The 22,615-nt window shown below is 35.0% G+C and overlaps 1 protein-coding gene and 1 long non-coding RNA gene across 3 annotated transcripts in view; one reads left to right on the forward strand and one right to left on the reverse strand.

Moving 5' to 3' along the window:
• The window catches only part of LOC118150612 (uncharacterized), a 325,444-nt gene that overhangs the window by 243,838 nt on the left and 58,991 nt on the right, over positions 1-22,615 (reverse strand). The gene's annotated exons all lie outside the window — the stretch shown is intronic.
• Positions 7,965-12,838, forward strand: LOC144581548 (uncharacterized). Its single transcript, XR_013532497.1, has 2 exons — positions 7,965-8,063; positions 11,518-12,838. It is a non-coding gene; the product is annotated as an uncharacterized LOC144581548 (long non-coding RNA).

Below are 22,615 nucleotides of genomic sequence, written 5' to 3' on the forward strand. Positions count from 1 at the left end.
TGGCATTGGTTCTCATAGAAGTTTCTGCTCTAAGTTGTCATTCCCTGTATCTGCCTGTTTGACTTTTTAATTCCTAGAGCAAAACTTTGTCCTGTGACCTCACCTTTCTTATGCAGTTAAAAAGAGTTATTTACTCTCCAATTTATGTGTATATGTATATGTGTGTATGTGTATGCACATATACACGCACACAAACTGGAAAGTCACCTGTTTTTAACTTCATAAGAAGTTAATATATATATATATATATATTTGTGTGTGTATGTATATATTTAAAGACAGGGTCTATATATATATATTTGTGTGTGTGTGTGTGTATATATATATATATATATATATATATATATAAAATATATATGAATATATTTATTTAAAGACAGGGTCTTACTATGTTGTTCAGGCTGGCCTTGAATCCCTGGGCTGAAGTGATTTCCCTGCCTCAGCTTCCCAAGTAGCTGGACCTATAGCCACAGACCACTGTGGCCAGCTCTGTTTATCTTTTTACTTGGCAATAGGATGTGGTGGAGACTTCTAAGATCAACATGTAAGACCAGAAACCTGAAGTTCTGGTGCTAGCTTAATGATATTATTATCTACCACTTGCAGAATACTAAGGACATTTTCTAATTCTAAGCCTTTTTTAAATGCCAACCCTCTAACGATAATGAAAAACAAAGTGTCCTAAAGTTTAAATTCCAAAATAGCTTAACCACACATTTTAAATTATATACAAAATTTTAATTTGAAAGTAAATAGAGACAAATGGTCACACACCATTCATCTCTCTCTCTCTCTCTCTCTCTCTCTCTGTGTGTGTGTGTGTGTGTGTGTGTGTGTGTGTATGTATGGGAAAAAGAGAAACGAGTTTGGAGGAATTTAAGTTACTTCATTTTATACAAAATTTTTGTAACAAATACAACCTCAGCTCAACTTGATCCTGGCAAAGCGGAGAATCTAGCAAATAAAAGAATAGCCCATTATGAAGTGATTGGGGGTAGTCTTTATAAAATCTACACTTTCACCCTAACATTTAGATCTTTTAAGTTAATGTTCTTTTGTTTCCAGTTTGTAGAAAATGACTTCAAATATTTCAACCTGTTAAAACTCAAATACTTGTAGAAGGGACAATATATTAATTTATTAGGTGAGAGACACTTCAAATTCTTTAACCAAGTAAGGATCCCATCATATAAACATAGCTTCTGGCCTCAACCTTATGATTGCCAGTGACAGCTCTCAGTGGAACAGGATCATAACAGGCTGATCACATGTCCAAGAACTGGCAGTAGCTTTGGGCTGAGATGGTATTTCTTTCCTTGGAACTCTTTACCTACATATTAATAATATGACAGGGACACACTGGTGAGATGGAAATTAATCCAACAGCTCTCCATGGTAACGAGTTTATCACCCACTCTCACATATTTGTTGTGGGTCTTTGATTTCGTTGGTTGTCTTTTTTTAATTTTTATTTTTCTCAAGAAGCAGACGTACCCTCTGAAAATGAGGCTTGATACAGCATTGTCTTTGGTTTGTCTCCAGATGTGGCCAATTTAACGGCTCAGTCATAGAATGGCAAACAAATGCTTTCCAGGGAGAAATCAAATTATGACATTTAAGTCTTAATTGCTGCTTAGAATAATATCCTTTTTAATGTTTAATTCAAATAAATTGACTTCATAGTTCTCTACATTTAACTTAAAAGAGCTGTTGAATTTAAAAAATATCACTCTATAGCATTTCTTAAAACTAAAAGAAATATAGTTTTTTATGACCTTCTTTATATTCATGAAGTGTAACTGCTATGTATCTAGTTGTATCATAGTTTATACCTTATCTCCCACATACTTACTGATGTGCAAAATCTAGTTCTTAGGGAAACATGGCAATCCTGCAAACATCTGTCATCCTGTATCCCCCACAACTACAATAACAATAGGATCTTGAATTTGCAAAGCATGAAATTAGCATATTTTCTCTCTGCCAGCCCTAATGCCTGGAATTCTGCCCTCAAAATACAATTACTTTTATTTAAAGAATGTGCTCCCAGGAGTCACCTGTTAAAACTCAAATACCCATAGAAGGAACAACACATTAATTTACTAGGTGAGAGATACAATTCAATCCCACGTATGATTGAACTTTGCAAGTCCCTGTTAGTGGACTTGTCCAGGAAAAAAATGGAATGCCTGAAGAGGTGATGAACTCCCAACTGTAGGAGGTTATCAAGCAGTAGCTAAATAGCTACCTAGAAGAGATATTAAATATTTCAACATTTAATAGAATATTAAATATGGTGATTGCTGAGATCCTTTCGCATATGAAATTCTATCATTTTGTTTGCATCTTTATCCAACCATTCATCGATAGATCATGTATTCAGTTTCTGCTACTATTTTAAGCTCTGGCTAATCAGCTGTAAACAAAAGTGTCAAAGACCATGATGCTGAGGAGATTACAATCAAAGGCTTTATAATTAGTCATTGGTAAAACAGCATGAAGTAGTTTATTAAAGAGTTAGACATGTTACTCTTTGAGCAGTTGTTGATAATTATATGGTGGGAAGCCTGCTAAATCTGGTCCAGCAGATGCATAAGTAGAGCACGGGGCTGGGGGCCACCCAGAACGGAAGAGAGCAGGGAAGAATGAAGCATCAGTAGAATGTAGCCTAGGTACCCAGAGAATGAGGTTAGAAAGGCACTTCTCAAATCATAGGATCATGAGTCTCAACAAATACTCCACTCTACTGTTCAAATCTCCTCCAAAAACTTTGTTCTCTCTTTTTTGAGAATATTCAGTGACAATTGCCTTATTATCTTCCCTTCTAACAGCTCAATTTCATTATATTCTAGTCTTAACTACTAATAATATTAACAAGAAAAACAACCATAACTTGCAGTTACTGAGAACACCCCAGATACTGTGTTATCTGTATGAATTATCTCACTTTAATCCTTACAAATGTCCTATAAAGGAGGATCTAATATTATCTGTACTTTGCAAATGGTATCACTGAGGCTCAGGTCAGTGAAGTAACTTGAACATGAAGTTAGCCTTAAATAATTAGATTCAGAAAATATGATTAAATATAGCATTCAACTGAGCACAAGGCTTGAGAATGGTAACCCAGGAAAGCACCAACTCCAAGTGAATCAGGTCAGCTTTTCCCAAGTTGGGAAGTTGAAGTTTCTATTTTATAGGCAGAGACAGTAAAATTCCAGCAGGATTACATTTTTCATACAAGACTAGGGCACACACCCGCAGCGATTGATGGGTTGCAGATTGCTATATTCCAAGGAAGCTTACTTTATTACTGTGTGAGGAGGGGTGGTGATCTGAGGGGGTTATATCACTGGCATTTAGTCTTCTTAATTATCTACAGAAACAAAAAAGGCAGAAGTTGCAGCTGCAGGCTTGGTGACTCAGATCACATAGCCACATTCCTCTCAAGGCTCAGGATAATTTAAAGTTCCAGCTACTTTAAGTTATTTTAAGTTTGAATTATTTAATTTCAGAATGGTAATACAGTAAGTGGCCAAGCCAGAACTCAAACCAAAGCCAACCTAATGTCAAAGTTCTGGCTCTGTGGTCTATTTTTATGTTGGGCTGAAGCTAGCTTCTTCGGAGCTTTAAACCACTGGTTCTGATTATATTGTCTGGACCTTCACAAAAGCTGTACTGCTCATGTACCTGTCAGATAACTAAAGGTTCTCTAATACTCCTGCAATCTTTTTTTCTTATGAAATAGCTCCATTTCCTTTATTCTACCTTCATAGGATATGGCTTCCAAATGCCTCCTCTGCCTGGTCTCATGTCTCCTTTAAAATTCAGGAACTCTTCTGAAACTCTCTCAAAGTTGCATACCAGAAGGGAATACAGTCTCCACATGTGACCTAATAGGCACTGAGTAGAGCAGGATCATCACTGTCATTATGACCATCCATCAACTACTGTCTATTGCCATTATCACAACAGGAAATAATAATCAAATTCAAATTAGCACTTAGCAATTGGGCTTCAGAACATAGCTTTTGATTTTCACAAGTTTCTCCTTCATTCTAGACACCATCAATACAGCTGAAGAACACCTTTTTTTTTTTTTTTGCTATAAAGTACCTCATTGTCATGAGTTGAAGCCTATCTTCCCATAGCTTTCCAACTTTGATCCAATTTTGCCAGGAGAAAATAAAAAACACATAGCTAGTGAGTGGAGCTGGAATTCCAACCCAGGTCTATACTACTCAAAGCCCATAGTCTTAGCTACTTTTCAACGATGTGTTTAGCATTATCTGAAAACATGGCCAGCATGTTCTGTCCAGATCACTAACAGAATTGATCAATGGAATCAAGCTGAGGAAATAACACTATAAAGTAACTGTCATGTACTTTCCCGTTTCCCCCAGAGCTGGACTGTTATACAGCACTTTCTTTGCCCATTTGAGGGCTCATAAGAACATTTGGAAAATCATTTAGAATCTTGCCATGTCATCTGGCAAATATCATATCCCTGTTGCCAAAAAGCTGTAAAAATAAAGTCTTACAATGCATTTGATAGAGTGAAACAACTTCTTACTCTGAGGAGCAGTGCATGTTGACCACCATTCAGATCAAAACAGTCCCCAAATTAGAATCTATGGACAAGGCTGAAATAATAGATTTTGGATAATGTTTTATCTCAGTATTAGATACCTATTTCATAATTATTATCCCCTTGGAGTTATATTTCATTCCTTTGATACTAATAACTAAAAGCTATGCCTAAAATTATATTATCTCTTATATTTTTATATCTATTATTCCCTCTCTTATCATAACAAAATATCTAGGAAAGTAATTGTTTTCCTCCAAATGGTCATGAAGCAATTGAAACACAGAAATAATATTTATAACTCATAAAGAGTCTCATAGTGATAACAATAAATATATTAGGGTGATATAAAACAAGAGATATTATCTGAACTCAGAGCAATGCAAAACAATAGGATGTATATAATTAGCCTACCATATCAGAAAACTCAAACTATTGAGGGCTAGTACTATTTTCTTTGAAAATTAACTCTAGGCTTATGGCCGCCTATAAGAAAGAAGAAAAATCTACATAATCCATAGATTATATCACTGGAGTACGTAGATTAATTGAAAAGAAGAATAGCATTTCATTGAGCAGGAGAGACATAGGACACTGAAGTGTCAGAACGGATTGCATGGAATATATCAAGAAGATAGGTTAAATTAATACAGAACCACATACTTCCAAAGCTGGAAGGACATTCAGATCTCTCTAAATGACCTAATTTTACAAATAGATAGACTTGGGCACAGAGAAGTAAGTAAATTTCATCACATCACCCAGGACATGAGGTGGATAATGCTGGGATGTAAGCCAAGGGCTTGGAGCCCACCACATTTTCCATATTATCTAACTTCCCCTGAAACCCACAGAGCTCCTTCCAGAGTTAGGAAGAAACCACTCGGTCCTGATTCCTGGCCTGTATGGACAGCTCAAAATATAGATCCACACTAGCTCAGATTAGAGAAAGCTCTTCTCCCTTTTTCTCTTTTAAGAATTCTAAGTTTAGAGAGCTATCTTTAGCTAAGGCTTGGTTGACGAGTAGAACTGAACAAAAAATTACAGGGCACAAAGTTTCTGTAATTCTCAACGAAGAACATGACAAAGAAATATGAACAAAAAAATTGGTTTGGATCAATTTTTATTGTTTTAACAGAGAGACAAAAACAACGATATTTGTAGCAAAAACAAACACTAATTGGATTCTATGTGGAAGACCCTATACTAAGCACTTTATGTGCATTATCTCATTTAATCCTCACACAAATCCTGTGAAGCAGTTTTTAAAAATGATCTCCATTTTACAGATAAGGAAACCTGAGGCACAGAGGTTATGCACATTTTCTAGAGATAAGAAACTCTTAGGTGGTAAAGCCAAAATTTGAAGGAATGTCTGACTCAGAATTTCCCTTGTTCTTGTTTTGCTGTAGCTTGAGAAGAATCTAATTAAGGGGAGAGGAGGAATACTATTTTTGTAGAGGGTGAGTTTGGGTGAACTGGGGGGTACAGAAAAATAATAGCACGAAGAGAATTCCTAAGACACCACTCTGGGGTTGTTGGCTTTATGATTTAAGTCTACAAACGAGAGTATGAGAGATGCATATTTAAACATTTAATAAACTGTTTTTTGTTCTAGTTTTGCTTTTGGCTTCTTTTTCTTGGCTTTTTGTTTTTGCTTTCATTTTTTACTTTTTTTTTTTAAACATGGAAATTAAGTTTCTGCTTGAAGTAATAAAAAGACCCCTGACCAATATTGGTTGTACCTTGTCCTTCAGGGGAAATGATTCTGATGTCACAGATCATACACATCTGGAAGAGTATGGCCCCTGCTCTGAGAGAACACAGGGGACTCAGAATTGAAGGCCATTCATCCCATACATCTGCTGCCCCACTGTAGTCACTGCATTCGGACATATCCTAAGCAACAGGACAGGACTCCACCATGCCTGTTTACACATCATGTTTTATAAGATGATAAAACTAATGTAGATGATGGGGTGATGGATGCAGCAAACTACCATGGCACGTGTATACCTGGATAACAAACCTGCACGTTCTGCACATGTACTCAAGAACTTAAAGTATAATAAATAATTACAAAATACGCCAGGTGCAGTGGCTCACGCCTGTAATCCCAGCAGTTTGGGAGGCCAAGGTGAGTAGAACACCTGAGAGGTCGGGAGTTCAAGACCAGCCGGACCAACATAGAGAAACCTGTCTCTACTAAAAATAAAAAACTAACGGGGCATGGTGGTGATGCCTGTAATCACAGCTACTCAGGGAGATTGAGGCAGGAGAATTGCTTGAACCCAGGAGGCAGAGATTGCAGTGAGCTGAGACTGTGCCATTGCACTCCATCCTGCGCAACAGGAGTAAAACTCTGTCTCTAAATAAATACATAAATAAATAATAAATAAAATAAAAACAATTTTTTAAAAAAATTCCCAAAATCAAGGACAAAAAGAAATGTGAAATCAAGCGTATATCTAACTGGTGGCATAACCATACAAAAAAGATTTATTTTGAGTAATTTTGAAGCACAACAATCTGGCAGTATATACTTTTGGGGATCCATCCTAAGGTCAGAGGAAGCTGCAATGAAGTCTCAGCAGCTTTCAATTGTTGTATTATTATTAATGAAAATACTATTACTTCTGATACAATTATAAACATATATTGGATCAAATAACATCATTAGGAATTGAGAATTTCAGCATAAGAGAAATGAAACATAAATATAAAATCAAAAGAGTTAAAGCCCTATAATCCTAAATTTGAATTAGAAATGATAACTTATATTCAAGAAGTATATTTTCTTTCTCTTTCTTTATTTCCTTCTTTCCCTCTTTCTTTCTTTTTTTGCTCATTTCCTAGCTTCATCCACTGAAAACACCTGGTAGCAATGAGCACCCCTATTGTCAACAGTCTGGTATCTAAATACAAATTCCTAATTAAATAAACCACGATTTTTTGGATAAATGGCAGATTCTAAGTTTGGGATAGAAAATATACAAGAGTATCCTAAAATTTTTTGTCATTTCAGAAATGAAAGAAGTTATTAGTTACCATGGCTGTCATGGGAAAAAGACCCAGGCTCCAACTTGAATAGGCCCAACTGAGAATATGAGGGGACATTATTGAATAAGGATGATAATTGCAATGGCCTGAAATATACATACAGTTATAAGTTTATAATAAAGTTAAATAATGCCACATGAGAAAAACATATTGATTAGCAGAAGATGACAAGAAAAAAAATTTACCAGTTTAGAAACTGACAAAGAAAAAGAATCAATGTTCATCTTGCCTTTCCTATACATACAATAAGGATGACTGGAAGTTTCCAGCCAACTATTTTTCAGTCTCATGCAGAGAGTAAACAAACCAAAAACAAAGCAGCTATTATGTGTCTCCTGATGGATCTACACAATAGCGCTTGTGAAGATTCTTGCGAAAACATACTGATTAAATTCCTGCATTAAAGAAAATACAGGTGAGAGAAGAATGTAAAATTGGGAAAACCAGGAATATAGGATAGGCTACAAAAATTATTTTTTTTTCATCAAATAAATTATAAGAAAAAGGTGAGAAATGGAGGGAGAACTGACAGATTAATAAAATTAAGAGACCTAGCAACCAATTAATATGTATAGACCTTAGTTTCATTTCAATTTGAACAATTTACAACAGAATCAAGGATTGAGATATACGGACAGATAAAGCCAAAATCAGTCAACTGAGAAAAGCTGAATACTTTAGTGTTTATTGTTTCTATCTGTTAAGGTGTGACAATAGCATGTAGTTATATTTTTAAAGGAATCTATTTTTTCAAGATACATGCTGATATGTTCATGGATGAAACACCACGGTAATAGTTGATTAAAAACAAAATTGGAGTTGTTGAAACAAAATTGGCCCTAAGTTCTCATATGGAAAACAATTTGCAAATTTTTTTCTGTTTTTCCATTATCTAAAATAAGCACTGAGATTATGTGTTATTTAAACATTTGGTAGAATTCCCCTTGAAATCATCTGGGTCTGCTTTTTTTTGTGAGGAGTAGGAGTGGTGTGTCTTTAAATGTATATAGGTTAGACAGACATGGATTGTATTTGGTCCTGCTACTTTCTCACAGTGTGACCTTAAGTGAGTTACTTAAACTCACTAAGCCTCCATTCAATTGTAAAATAAAGACAGGATTATTATCAGGATTAAATGAGATAATGTGCCTTTTAGTTTCTTCTGTCTAGATTAACCTCCCTCTCCTCTTTGCCTAATTTCTTCACACTCCTTCATTTGTCAATGTCATCATCATTTCTTAATGACATCCATTCCTTTTCTAGCCAGGCCAAATCTGCTAATTATGGTTCCTATAAAACCATATTCCTCTTTTTCATAGCTCTGATCACAGTGTTAAGTTCACATTTCTCAGTATTTAATTCACATGTCTTTTCTTTGACTCTAAGCTCTGTGGCATCAAAGAAAGTATCTGTATTTAGCATGTAATTCTCCCAAGCAGCTAAAATCTTCTTTGCTACGTGTTAAATAATGAACAGGTACTTGTTAAGTACATAAATGAGTGACTGAATTGGTAAATGAATGCAGTGCTTAGCACAGTGCCTGACTCAGAGCCAGCACTCAATAAATACTGGTTACTACTGTTACCTCTGTTATTGTTTTTCTGGTATCAGATTCTTGGGGGTAGCTGAAAGGAAAGGGATAGGACTAATAAGAGAAAATGAAAGCTGCTAAAAGTAGAATATTAAATATAAAGTGAAAAGATTGAGAGCAATTCTCCAAACTCAGTAGGAAACACATTGTTTATATGGTGGCAGGAGAGAGATCCTGTTGTTCAACCTGAACCATCCATTATATGTGAGGTTAAGTGAAAGTTGTGCTTTAGAGGGTCACTCACCCTAGGCACAGATACTGAGCCTTCTTGAAGTTCAGTCTGCTCTGGTCAGCAGGTTAGGCAAATGAGATTGGGAAAGGTAGAAAGTGCGTTCTCTGTCATAGTTTCCCTATGCTAGAATTATTGGTTTTTCTAAATTCTCAGTGAGTTTTCTAAGTTGATTATAATTGTGTTAAGTTCTGTTAATGAAGAAGCAATGGACATTTCATCAGAAAATGCTGATCACAAAAGAACAAATGGTTAGGCTTTTCATTTCCAAAGTCTTGAAAGCAAGTAAAATTAATGTATTGATTCACAGTTTTATAATTATTATTTCACCAAAGTTAACCCTTTACTTTGATGCATAGAGGAAATAAAAATAATGAATATAATTTTTCTAGGCTTCTAAAAATGGGGCTGAAAGGAATCCCTACACTACCTGCTAAAAGTTTGTTCTGATTCTATAAAAAAATGATTTGCAAATATTTTACAAATCATCTAAGTCAGTGGTTCTTAAATTTGGTGAATTTTCCTTGAGACTCCAAAGAAAAGAGCAGGTCTTTCTAAAAAAAAAATATCCACTATAAACAGCAAGCTTCCACAATTAACTCCAGGATGTTCATGAACTGCTTGGAGCTTACAGAGATATCTTATGGCAGGAAGGACTGTTATGAAGCTATAGCTTCGCGTGTATACTCGAATTGTAGATTAGATCTAGCTTTTCACAATGTGATGGCTTTTTATATTTGCCAAAGTCTACTGAATGATGTTCAATGTTCATTAAAAACAAAAAGCAAATAAAACACAAAAAAACTACGTAAATATACTGCTAAGTTAATGATTGTAGTATTTGGATTAAACTTGTCACTTCAATGTCCTGCAATAGTGAAAACAAACTATATGTATTAATATGTTTTTAAAAATTCAGATAAAAAAAGATATGATTTACTAATACATATGGTTTAACATTTATATAAAATGTTAAATAAAATTATATATTTTACAGATATATAAATATGTAGCATAAAACACAAACACTCACAGAAATTGTGAAACACTCAAATGTGTCATAGCATTTACTTACAGATGTGGAGGGAGAGAACTGAATCAGGGAAAGATAATGAGTGTTTTAACTGTAATGTTTTTTTCATTAAAAAGATACACAGCTACAGAATATCTAATATTAATACCTGGCAAATCTGGTCTGGTAGACACAAAATGGTTTATGTGATTATCCTTCATTGTCCATATATCAAAATAAAATATTTTAAAAATGAAAAGCCACTGTCTGGCTCACAGGGTTGTCATGAATAATGAATGAAAGGTAACACACAGTGCTTCAGAAGGCTAGGTATGGTGGCTCATGTCTATTATCTCAGCACTTTGTGAGGCCAAGGTAGACTGATAACTTGAGGCCAGGTGTTCAAGACCAGCCTGGACAGCATGGCAAAAATCCCACCTGTACTAAAATACAAAGAAAACAAAAAAATTACCTGGGCATGGTGGCAGTCCCAGCTACTTGGGAGGCTGAGGCACAAGAATTGCTTGAACCTTGGAGGCAGGAGGTTGCAGTGAGCGGAGATCATGACACTGCACTCCAGCATAGGTGACAGAGGGAGAATCCTCTCAAAAAAAAGTGCCTCAGAAAACACAAAGAAAATATTAGGCAGAGGTTTCCCTCGCATAAATTTATCTCATTTAAATTTAACCCAACAACTATTTATTAAACAGGCTATAGTCTCATTGGAACCAAGACCAAATCAATGTAAGGGAATTGTCACAGCCCTCATATTCCATGGGGTCTTACTATGCATCTTGCTCAATGCATTCCAAGGTGTTTCTCACTCTTAGGGTTCCACAGAAGCATCTTGGGGAATATAAGTACAGGTGAAGGACAATTTTTATTAATAATTTATCAGGCTCATGGACACTTATCATGCCTCAATTAGAACTGTATCCCTTTTGTTATGTATGCTTTGTCAAAGATTTTGTTGGGAATAGTAATTCACTGCTAAAGATTTACTAAAAATTATGTATCTAATCTTATCACTTCTTCAGGACTCAAGAACTAGAATGAAAACTTGTTGCTTTTGCTGCTGGCCTCTCATGCCTTCCTATGCCACAAGAACTCTGATTTTGAAGAACATCCTTTACATACCGTCTGCTGAGATAACAGTAAAAATGCCTTATCTAGACCTGAGGATACAGCCATTTTGAAGGACATGTGACCCAAACTTCATATCTGAGTCAAGCTTGAGACTTTGATATGAACACCTGACAGAGAGGGCTTCTTACTTTCACTAAATTCAAGACTGATCATATGGCACGTAAATCTGATTCTTCCAGAACCCATCTTGCCAGTAAGAGGGACCAGGGTTTTCCTGGAAAAATGGAATTGACAGATGAAAATAAATGGAACTACTACAGAAGATAGCAGAGTCAAGAAGTAGAGAGACTCTAGATGCTAAGGATGTCACTTGAACCCCTGGATTCCACTGTGACTTTTCATTGACTTTTCAGCTACATGAAATAATTTTCCTTATTTGTTTAAATACACTGAAGAGTATGTATACATACACACACACACACACACACATATATATAATATGCATTATTGTATGTAATATACAATATAGATGCATTATTATATATTTATTTATTTACTTGCAGCTGAAAGATGCCCAAATCAAGTTGCTCTCAATGCTGCCATATGCCCAATTTATTTCCAGTGATGGGGAACTTATTATCACATGTAAGTTTCATCTTGACTTTTTAAAAAGCTATAATTATTTAAAATTTCCCTCTCTACTTTATGCCCATTGTTCCTGTTGCCTTATTTGGAGTCAGACAGAGTATGTCTGGTCCTTCACACAGGCCTATAGATATTTCTTTTTTTTTTTTTTTTTTTTGAGACGGAGTTTCACTCTTGTTGCCCAGGCTGGAGTGCAATGGCGCGATCTCGGCTCACTGCAACCTCTGCCTCCTGGGTTCAGGCAATTCTCCTGCCTCAGCTTCCCGAGTAGCTGGAATTACAGGCACATGCCACCATGCCCAGCTAATTTTTTGTATTTTTAGTAGAGACGGGGTTTCACCATGTTGACCAGGATGGTCTCGATCTCTTGACCTCGTGATCCACCCACCTCGGCTTCCCAAAGTGCTGGGATGACAGGCTTGAGCCACCGCGCCCAGCCAGATATTTCAATATTACACTATTACCTCTTCCTTAACTTGCCTATCCCCTGCCCAAAGTTTCTTATATACTGAGACATTCAATCTAAACCTTAAGATTGTCTCATCTACAAAGTATTTTAATAAGTGTGTATTAAAATGACTATTTTTGTTATCCTGCATAATTGTTAGAATTAAAATCCAATTATCTTTAGATGACTGCTCACATGTTGAATTTTTTTCTTTTTCCTTCTTTTACAGGAAAACTCCAAAACAGATTATAAAATGAGGAATGATTAATACATTCCATTTATGCAGAATAGTGCAAGCCCACATACCCCAGAGAAACACGGAAACAGCTCTTAAACCTACTCACTTCATTTTTCTTGAAATGAGAACAGCTGTTAAGTGTCTCATAAACATCTCGGGCAAAACATGAAAAAATTACAAAGGAACCCTTTCAAAGCAGGAAGTATATGTTCCCAAATCTTTGAAAATTAATCTGAGAGTATGGTAAAGCCAAGTAAGCTCATTAACATATGAGTTCCACAGAAGACAAGAGACTTTTCCAAAGTCAAAAAGAGGTTGTCATAGATCCCAGATCTTTAGACCTTTGCCTTCTTTCTTCTTTGAGGCCAATTTCACACACAGCATATAATGAATTACCAAATAAATGGTTCAGATATCAAGTGCATTGGATTTAGAGGAGGGAGATAACCATAAATACGTGTTCTAAATAAACTAAGAGGAAATGATAGGCAATTTTAGAGCTTGGTCAATGGCTGAGATTTAGTCAGGAGCTTTATCTCCATTCTGTCTAAATTCCTAAACAGTAAGATGAGATTCCATGAACCAAGGGAAATGCTATTAGAGTCTCTAGTTACTTAAGTATTCATTCAAACAAATATTTACCATTTTTAAGTACCATAGACAAGACACTGTGTTAAATACATTGTGTGTATTGCCAAGGCAGAAGGTGTGGAGGTGGGGTGGGAAAGAGATAATACCTTCTCTTGAGAAGTTTACAAATTCTGAGGAAGTTCCCAAGATATATATTTTTCAATGTTCAGTAACAATAAATGCAGTGTTATGTTGTAACTCATCCTCTTAAGTCATGGGGAATTCTCTTTATTCCTAAAAAATAGATGACACCGAACTTAAATGTTTGGTAAGTACATGTCTATGTAAAAAGCTGAGAACCTTAGATTGTGACCTTAAATGTCTTATCTTATTCTCTCTTTATTTTGTCAACTACTCATCCTTTGAAATTTATTCCAATTATCTGCTTATCTACAGAGCTTTCCTTAAAGTTTCCTCCACTGACATGAATGTTTTAATGAGTCCTTTAGCATATTACTGGCATTTTTCTTGATGCTAAAGCATATGCTTTTTTTTTCTTTGCCTTTGGCTTTATTTTTTATTTTTGTTTTTTATTATACTTTAAGCTCTGGGATACATGTGCAGAATGTGCAGGTTTGTTACATAGGTATACACGTGCCACGGTGGTTTGCTACAGCCATCAACCCATCATCTACATTAGGTATTTCTCCTAATGGTATCCCTCCCCTAGATCCCACCCGTCAATAGGCCCTAGTGTGTGATGTTCCCCTTCCTGTGTCCATGTGTTCTCACTGTTCAACTCCCAGTTAGGAGTGAGAACCTGCCATGTTTGTTTTTCTGTTCTTGTGTTAGTTTGCTGAGAATGATTGTTTCCAGCTTCATCCATGTCCCTGCAAAAGACATGAACTCATACTTTTTATGGCTGCATAGTATTCCATGGTGTATATGTGCCACATTTTCTTAATCCAGTCTATCATTGATAGGCATTTGAGTGGGTTCCAAGTCTTTGCTATTGTGAACAATGTTGCAATAAACATATGTGTGTATGTGTCTTTATAGTAGAATTATTTATAATCCTTTGGATATCTACCCAGTAGTGGGATTGCTGGGTCAAATGGTTTTTCTGGTTCCAGATCCTTGAGGAATTTCCACACTGTCTTCCACAATGGTGGAACCAATTTATACTCCCACCATCAGTGTAGAAGCATTCCTTTTCTCCATATCCTTTACAGCGTCTGTTGTTTCCTGACTTTTTAATGATCGCCCTTCTGACTGGCATGAGATGGTATCTCATTGTGGTTTTGATTTGCATTTCTCTAATGACCAGTGATGATGAGCTTCTTTTCATATGTTTGTTGACCACATAAATGTCTTCTTTTGAGAAGTGTCTGTTCATATCCTTCACCCACTTTTTGATGTTTCTTTTCGTTATAAATTTTTAAAGTTCCTTGCAGATTCTGGATATTAACCCTTTGTCAGATGGGTAGATTACAAAATTTTCTCTCATTCTGAAGGTTGCCTGTTCACTCTGATGATAGTTTCTTTTGCTGTGCAGAAACTCTTTAGTTTAATTAGACCCCATTTCTCTATTTTTGCTTTTGTCACCATTGCTTTTGGTGTTTTAGTCATGAAGTCTTTGCTCATCCCTGAATGGTATTGCCTAGGTTTTGTTTTAGACAAATGTCCTGAATGGTATTGCCTATGGTTTTAGGTCTAACATTTAAGTCTTTAATCCATCTTGAATTAATTTCTGTATGAGGTGTAAGAAAGGGTCCAGTGCTTTTTAATACAGTTACTCAACTGCTTTCTATGTTAGGGCTTATTTCCTCAGCTAGATTGAGCACCTGGGCAATAAACACCTTACATTTCCTTAGTTCCTAGAACAACATAAGTATTCCATACATTTCAAGGGAAGAAATTAATAAATGCCATACTTTGATTTTTCATTGCCAATTAAGTCTATTCCACAGAACTTGTCCTCCTGGCCATCTAAATCCAGTCATGATTGCGTTATTAGAAAATATATCTTAAGGGCAGATATTAATTTTTATTTAAATTTTACCATATTTCCCTAGTTGGGGCAACCTCCATTGTTAACCTACTTCATCCAGTACTAGCTGTGAAACGTCTGTGAAGAAATAACATTTGGTGGTAAGATATAATTAGTCATAATGATATAAGATTATCTATCATTGAAGCACAATATCATCCAAAGAAGCATAAACTAATAGAAGAACAGCCATTGAAAACTACAGCCAAATAATCCCTTATCTTACCTGAAAATGCAAGAAATTTAATTATCTGGTGTGAGTGGGGAGCATGAGAGATTTTCATTGTTCTGAGTGAATGTACGGAGTCCATGCTTTGAAGAATATCTACTGAGTAAGCTTCGTCAACTATAGAAGTGATAGGCTAAGTTGCTGAAAGAAAGAACTAAGCTCTAATGACCCTTAATGGAACATTAGTAGGCTACTAATAAGTAGGATTTAGAAGTATACATGCCAATTATGTGTACATATTAATATCATTTATGCTACTGCATGACTTTCAACCATAAAAAAAAAACATCAAAGAACTTACGTGGCTGCTTAGTTCTTATTAGAAATACACTCTTAGAAGGTTAGAAGCCTAGCTAGAATATTTCCGCTTGGGCAGGGGCAATTTTTAAAGATGGCATTGGCCAAGATTAATGCCCATGATTTGCCCTCAGAGAAGTCACCTTAAAAGAGAACTTAATTTTTATTCTACTTGGTCCAATATAATTAGCACATGTTAATTAAAATAAAGCAGGGGGAGAACAATGCAATAAGGTTCAGTGAAAACCACTTCAAAGCTGAAGCATATCCAGAGGAATGCTAATTTAATTATTAAATGGCAACATATTGTTTTCAGGAGTAGCCAGCTCTTATGTAACGGGAAGGTCTTTGCAGCCTCTACCCTGGCTATAAGGCAATGCACTAAGAAAAAGAAATTCAAGACAACATAGTTTACCAGAAACCTTGTAGCAAACACAATCCTCACCAGCCTTCTTTCCAATCACCAAAATCCCATGCTCCTTTCTGTCTCTCAGCCTTTTCACATGCTCGTCACTCAGCCAAAATAGCATTCCTCTCACAATGGATGCTAACATAGATTATGATTAAAAACCATAACAATTTTGAGAGTGAGAGGGGATGGTAATAATAAATTGGATTTGCTATATTTGTAGCCCTATTTCAAAACTATTTTTAAAAATAAAAGTATGTTTAAAAGTAGAAAAGCAACATATGTGCACCAAATACACTAAAACAAAAATTTTTAAACTTTGTATTAATCGTTTAGACCCTAAAAACAAAATATGATGCCTAAGCTTTAATCAGTTTCTTAACTATATTTTCTTTAAAGATGTGTCATGGGTATCTTTACTGAAGAATGTATATATATATATATATATATATTTTTAATAATGTAATATAGGGTAAGGAGAATCCTCCTCCTTCTTTGAAGGTGATTCTAAGGCTATTGAAATAGATTTAAAATAGACCATTATATGTGAAAAAACATTTACAAATTTGTTAACAGGTACATGGACATGGTAGTCCCACAAAAATAAAATGCAAAAGAGGGGACAGATGACTGAAGTTTCCGTAACATCCTGGGGCTACAGAAAGAACATTTGGGGTTTCTGGTGGGACTGGTTTCACAAGCAGAAGTGTGAGGGGAGGAAAATGGTGCCATAGTTTAGATGTTCATCCCCTCCAAATCTCAAGTTGAAATTTGATCCCTATCATTGGAGATGGGGCCTACTGGGAGATATTTGGGTCATGGGGGTGGGATCCCTCATTAACAGATGAATGGCTTCCCTGGGTGGATGGGAAAGCAAGTTTTTATTCTATTAATTCCCCCAAGAATTTGTGAATAAAAAAAAGGCTGGCCCCTCCCCCATACCTAGCTTCCTCTTTCACCATGTGATCTCTGCACATGCTGGGCTCACCTTTGCTGTCCACTGTGAGTAGAAGCAGCTGGCGGCTGTCACCAGAAGCAGATGCTGGCGCTATGCTTTTTGTACAGCCTGAAGAACTGTGAGCTAAACAAAGCTCTTTTCTTCATAAATCACCAGCTTCAGGTACTTCTCCATAACAATACCAACAGACTAAGACCTATGGCAAGCAAAGGTTGCCTTATTATACAGATAAAAATCTCTTAGGCCATGTTGGGGCTGCCCTCAGAAGGAATACATGACCAGCCTGTGGTAAAGTTTCTCTTCAGAGCTTTAATGTGTCAAACTTCTATTTTTCTTTTCCTGTAAATTAATCTTTGTAATTAATCTGATAAGACAAATAAGGGAGGGGGGCTTCAGAGAAAGCCTGTTTGCATCTGCCCTTTATTTCACGAATGTACATTTTCTCTACAGATGCAAATCTCCTCAACAAAAAGGCAACTTTTCAGGGCTTTCCTGTGGCTTGCATTCCCTTCAAATGATCATCTTGAAATATGCCAAAAAAAATAAAAAGAGGCATGTTTGGGGGTGAAATATTCTGGTTTTCTTCAATGATTTTATGGTTTTCACTAAATTGCCTATGAGTGAGCTTCATCAAAATTGCGTTTTATGTTTAATAAGTTTGGAGTTTCTGACAACTTCAGTTTACTTTCTGCTGTAAAGCATTTTTTTTTAAATTAAGAAAACTCTTTCTAGATGTGGTATAAACTTATTAGCTATAAATTCTGAAAATAGTCTCTTGTACTAAAATATTTTTACATTCTTTTTCAACTTCAGTTTGGAGTTTCCTTCTCCCATGAGTATATTTACAGCAAAATCTTTTATATTTTATGCTTGATTTATTTTCACACATTAATAAAGCATAATCATCTATCTTCTGAATTTCATTTCATACAAATAAAGAATAAAAATTTATCCAATTAAAACTAGGAGCTTTGGCCATGCCTGTAATTCCAGCTACTTGGGAGGCTGAGACAGAAGAATCACCTGAACCCCAAAGGTGAAGGTTTCAGTGAGTTGAGATCATGTCTACACTCCAGCCTGGAGTGACAAGAGTGAGACTCCATCTCAAACAAAACAAAATACAAGCTTTATCAAAAGATTATCCCCATGAGCTAAGATCAAATTACAATTATAGAATTTCAAATTTAAATCTAGCATAACATTTGAGTGCTGATCATTTAATTTGTGTGGATTCTTCCTTGCTTGATAGAGAAATTTTTGATTTTCAGTTTGTAGTCTTTATTTTTTAATAATTGCAATTTACTAAGAACTTTGTAAAAGGTGATACATTTGGTGTTCAATTATTTGAATACTCAAATAAAGATTACATATAGATTTGAGGAAAACAATATAAATTTAGAGAATTTACACCAAAAAAATCTATGGCACTGTAAGACACTTGAACTAACTTAATGCTCAAATATTTATGAAATTTAGCTGAATTTGAGGAGCAAAAAGGAAAAAGGAGAACTGTCACATTAAATAATTTTTGAAAAATACATTCAATATCACCTGTGTCAAACAAATGTTGTGGTTTAATTAATCTAATTATGCATGTATAAAAATGCTTGTAAATTTTGACAACTGAAGAATCTATTTTGATTGGTGGAAAACTGCAGGTTACTTGAAGGCAATTATAAATACGGATGTCTCACAAATAAATATCAAATTTACTTTAATGCTACAGTTGTAATTTAGTAAGAATAATTAATTAAAGAAGAATATAATGCCATGTCCTTCCAAAACATAAGTCTCATCATCATCACAAAACATTTTTTTGATAATACATTTTACAATTGAATTTACATTAACAAACACAGTAACCTCACATTTTATGTCTGACAAATTGTGAAAAGTTTTACTTTTATGGATTGGATAAGAAACTAAACTTTGATTAGAATGAGTTAATTTTATATATATTGGAAGCATATGTGGATAATGACATAAAGCAGAAATCATTAGCTGCCTGCAAAGTTCTGCCAGTGAGTGCCATGATATTGCTATTGTTTCATTCTCTGTACATTCACAGAAAAGCTCAGAAATGAGAATGAGCAAAATTAAATTAAAAAAAATTCACTTGATTTTTGATTAATTGTTAGGAATGTAAATACTTTGGCCATGACTCAGACTTGAAGCAGAAATTCTAGAGTTGCACCTCAGTGATCTGTGTTTCACCAGGACTGACAGGATATTCTGATGCACATATAATTTAAAAGAACCCAGTTACTTAAATGAAAAGTCATGTTCCTCAGAGTGTTGTTGTTGTTGTTTTTTCTTGAGACAGAGTTGCCCAGGCTAGATTGCAGTGGCGTGATCTTGGCCACTGCAATCTGTCTACCGAGGTTCAAGGAATTCTCTTGGCTCTCAGCCTCCCAAGTAGCTGGGATTACAGACATCCACCACCACGTCTGGCTAATTTTTGTATTTTTAGTAGAGACAGGTTTTACTGTGTTGGCCAGGCTGGTCTTGAACTTCTGACTTTAAATAATCCATCTGCCTCAGCCTCCTATAGTGCTGGGATTCTAAGTGTGAGCCTCCATGCCTGGCCGCCCAGAGTGTTCTATAAATGCACCTTCCATAGCTGCAAGTTTTGAATCAATGTGGTGGGCACAGTCCTTATAAAATAACTGCTGAGGGTTAAGTACAGAAATAGAACTACACAAATATTTTCAATTAATTTTTTTAACAAAAGCATCAAAAGAATTCAATAGGGGAAGGACAGGATTTTCAATAAATGGTGTAATAAAAATTTGACAACATGGCCATATGCAAAAAAAAAAACAATAAAACTTGAATCCACACCTCCATCATATACAAAAACGAACTCAACATTTACCAGAGACCTCAAAGTAATTGCTAAAACTAAAAAGCTTTTAGAAAGAAAAAATTAAGGAAAATCTTTGTGATCTTGTTTTGAAAAATTTAATGAATTTGAAATAATTATTGTTTTGAAGACATGCATCGGACAAACTATAAAGGAAAACAAATTAATAAATTAAGTATCACTAAAACTTAAAGATTTTGCTTTTCAAAAGTTACTATTAAGAAAATTACACAAGCACTTTTAAAAGACACCATTAAGAAAATTATAATCTACAGACTAGAAGAAAATATTTGCAAGACCTATCTGGCAAAAGACTCATATATAACTATACTTTTAAAAATACTTAGAAAATTTAAAAATTGTCAAAATGTGAACAGACACTTGACCAAAGATACAGAAATGATAAGCCCATAAAAATGTCTGGCATCATTTGACATTAGAAAAAATGCAGATTAAAGTCACAATGAGATACCATTACATACTTAATAAAATGAATAAATTTTAAAGAATAGAAAACAAAACACTGCATTTTCTCACTCATAAGTGGGTGTTGAACAACGAGAACACACGGACACAGGGAGGGGAACATCATACAACAGGGACTGTTGGGGGCTGGGGGATGCTAAGGGAGAGATAGTGGGGGGTCAGGGGATTGAGGAGGGATAACATTAGGAGAAATACCTAATGTAGATGATGAGGGAATGGATGCAGCAAACCACCATGGCAGATGTATACCTATGTAACAAACCTGCACGATCTGCATATGTACCCAAGAACTTAAAGTATAATTAACAAAACAAACAAAAAGAAAAAAGAAAAAAAAAACTTGATGATACCAAGAGTTGGCAAAGATAGAGAAGAATGGAAAGTCTCATCGTACATTGTGGGTTGGATAGCAAATTGGTACAACAACTTTTGAAAGCAGCTTGTCATTTTCTTAAACATCCACTGCCCTACAACACAATTGTTCCACTCCTGCATATCTATCCAAGAGAAATTTTTAAAGGTTTATATAAAGATTTGTACGTGAATATTCATAACAATGTTTTTAGTTGTAACACAAACTGGAAACAACTTATATGCTCACCTAAAAAGGATGAACATATTGGAGACTATCAAAACAATAGAAAGGTAACTTCTCAGCACTAAAAAGTAAAGAAGTATTGATATCTATAATAATATCAATGAATTCTCAAATAGTTATACTAAATAAAAAATGTCAGACACCATTCCCCAAAGACTATATACTCTGTGATTCTATCCATATATTTTTTTGAAAATTCAAATAAATATATGGTGACAAAAAGCAGATGATTCGTTGCCCCTGATAGGTGACAGTGAGTGGTAGGTGAGAAAGAGCCAAGTTGAAACTATGCACAAGAAAACTTTTGAGATGATGAATATATTCATTATCTTGATGGTGGCAATAATTTCACAGGTGTATACATGTTAAAACTTATCACACACTTTGAATATGTATAGCTTATTGCACCTCTATTATAACCTACCACGCTGGAGAAAAAAGTGAAATATCAAGTTAATATACCAGATGGCATAAATCAAGACTGTACCAAAAAACCCAAAATATATTGTTAACTCATGTTTATGGGTGCATAGACCTACTTGCATTGTTAATTCTAATATTCTTTCAGTTCTTAATGCTCACCAACCCCCCCACCCCAAATCATTCCTAATTATTGCTGATTAAATTCTATTATTTTATATTTGCTTGTAGCAATATATACCTCTTTCCTTTTAGGACTTTTCACATTGTACATGTACATTTATTTCATTAAATTAATATCTATCTCAGTCCACTAGATTGTAAACAACTTAAATTCTGGAATTTTTCCCTGCACCTCCCTATCCACGTATTCTCAATGTCTGGCAAGTATCCCTAATTAATATTTGTTGAAAGAATGAATGAATGAATTTAGCAGCAAAATTAAGGATCTAGTTAAGAAGGAGAAAGGTATTCTATTCTTCTATTTAACTTATGGAATCCATGAAATAATAATAATATATTCTTACATTTAAAGTCTTTTGTTTACTATTCTATTTGTTCCCTGTAAGACTATTGTAAAAAAATGCATGAGATGCATTTAAAAAAAAAAACAAATAAAAATATCCTCTTTTATGAATGAATCTGTAACTCAAAAAGTCAAATTGTTAATCACATTGTAGAAACAAGTCCTGAATCGAAAGAAATCATCAAGGCCAATGTCTTTTTCACTAAAGCACAGCTATTGCTCTAAAGGTCTACATTTTTTTATTCCTGAATATTAAATGTACTTTCTGACATACTGACTCTCTACCATGGATGCATACGGGAATGATATGAA

This window comes from Callithrix jacchus, chromosome 2 (assembly GCF_049354715.1).
Source record: "Callithrix jacchus isolate 240 chromosome 2, calJac240_pri, whole genome shotgun sequence".
Taxonomy (NCBI): Eukaryota; Metazoa; Chordata; class Mammalia; order Primates; family Cebidae; genus Callithrix; species Callithrix jacchus.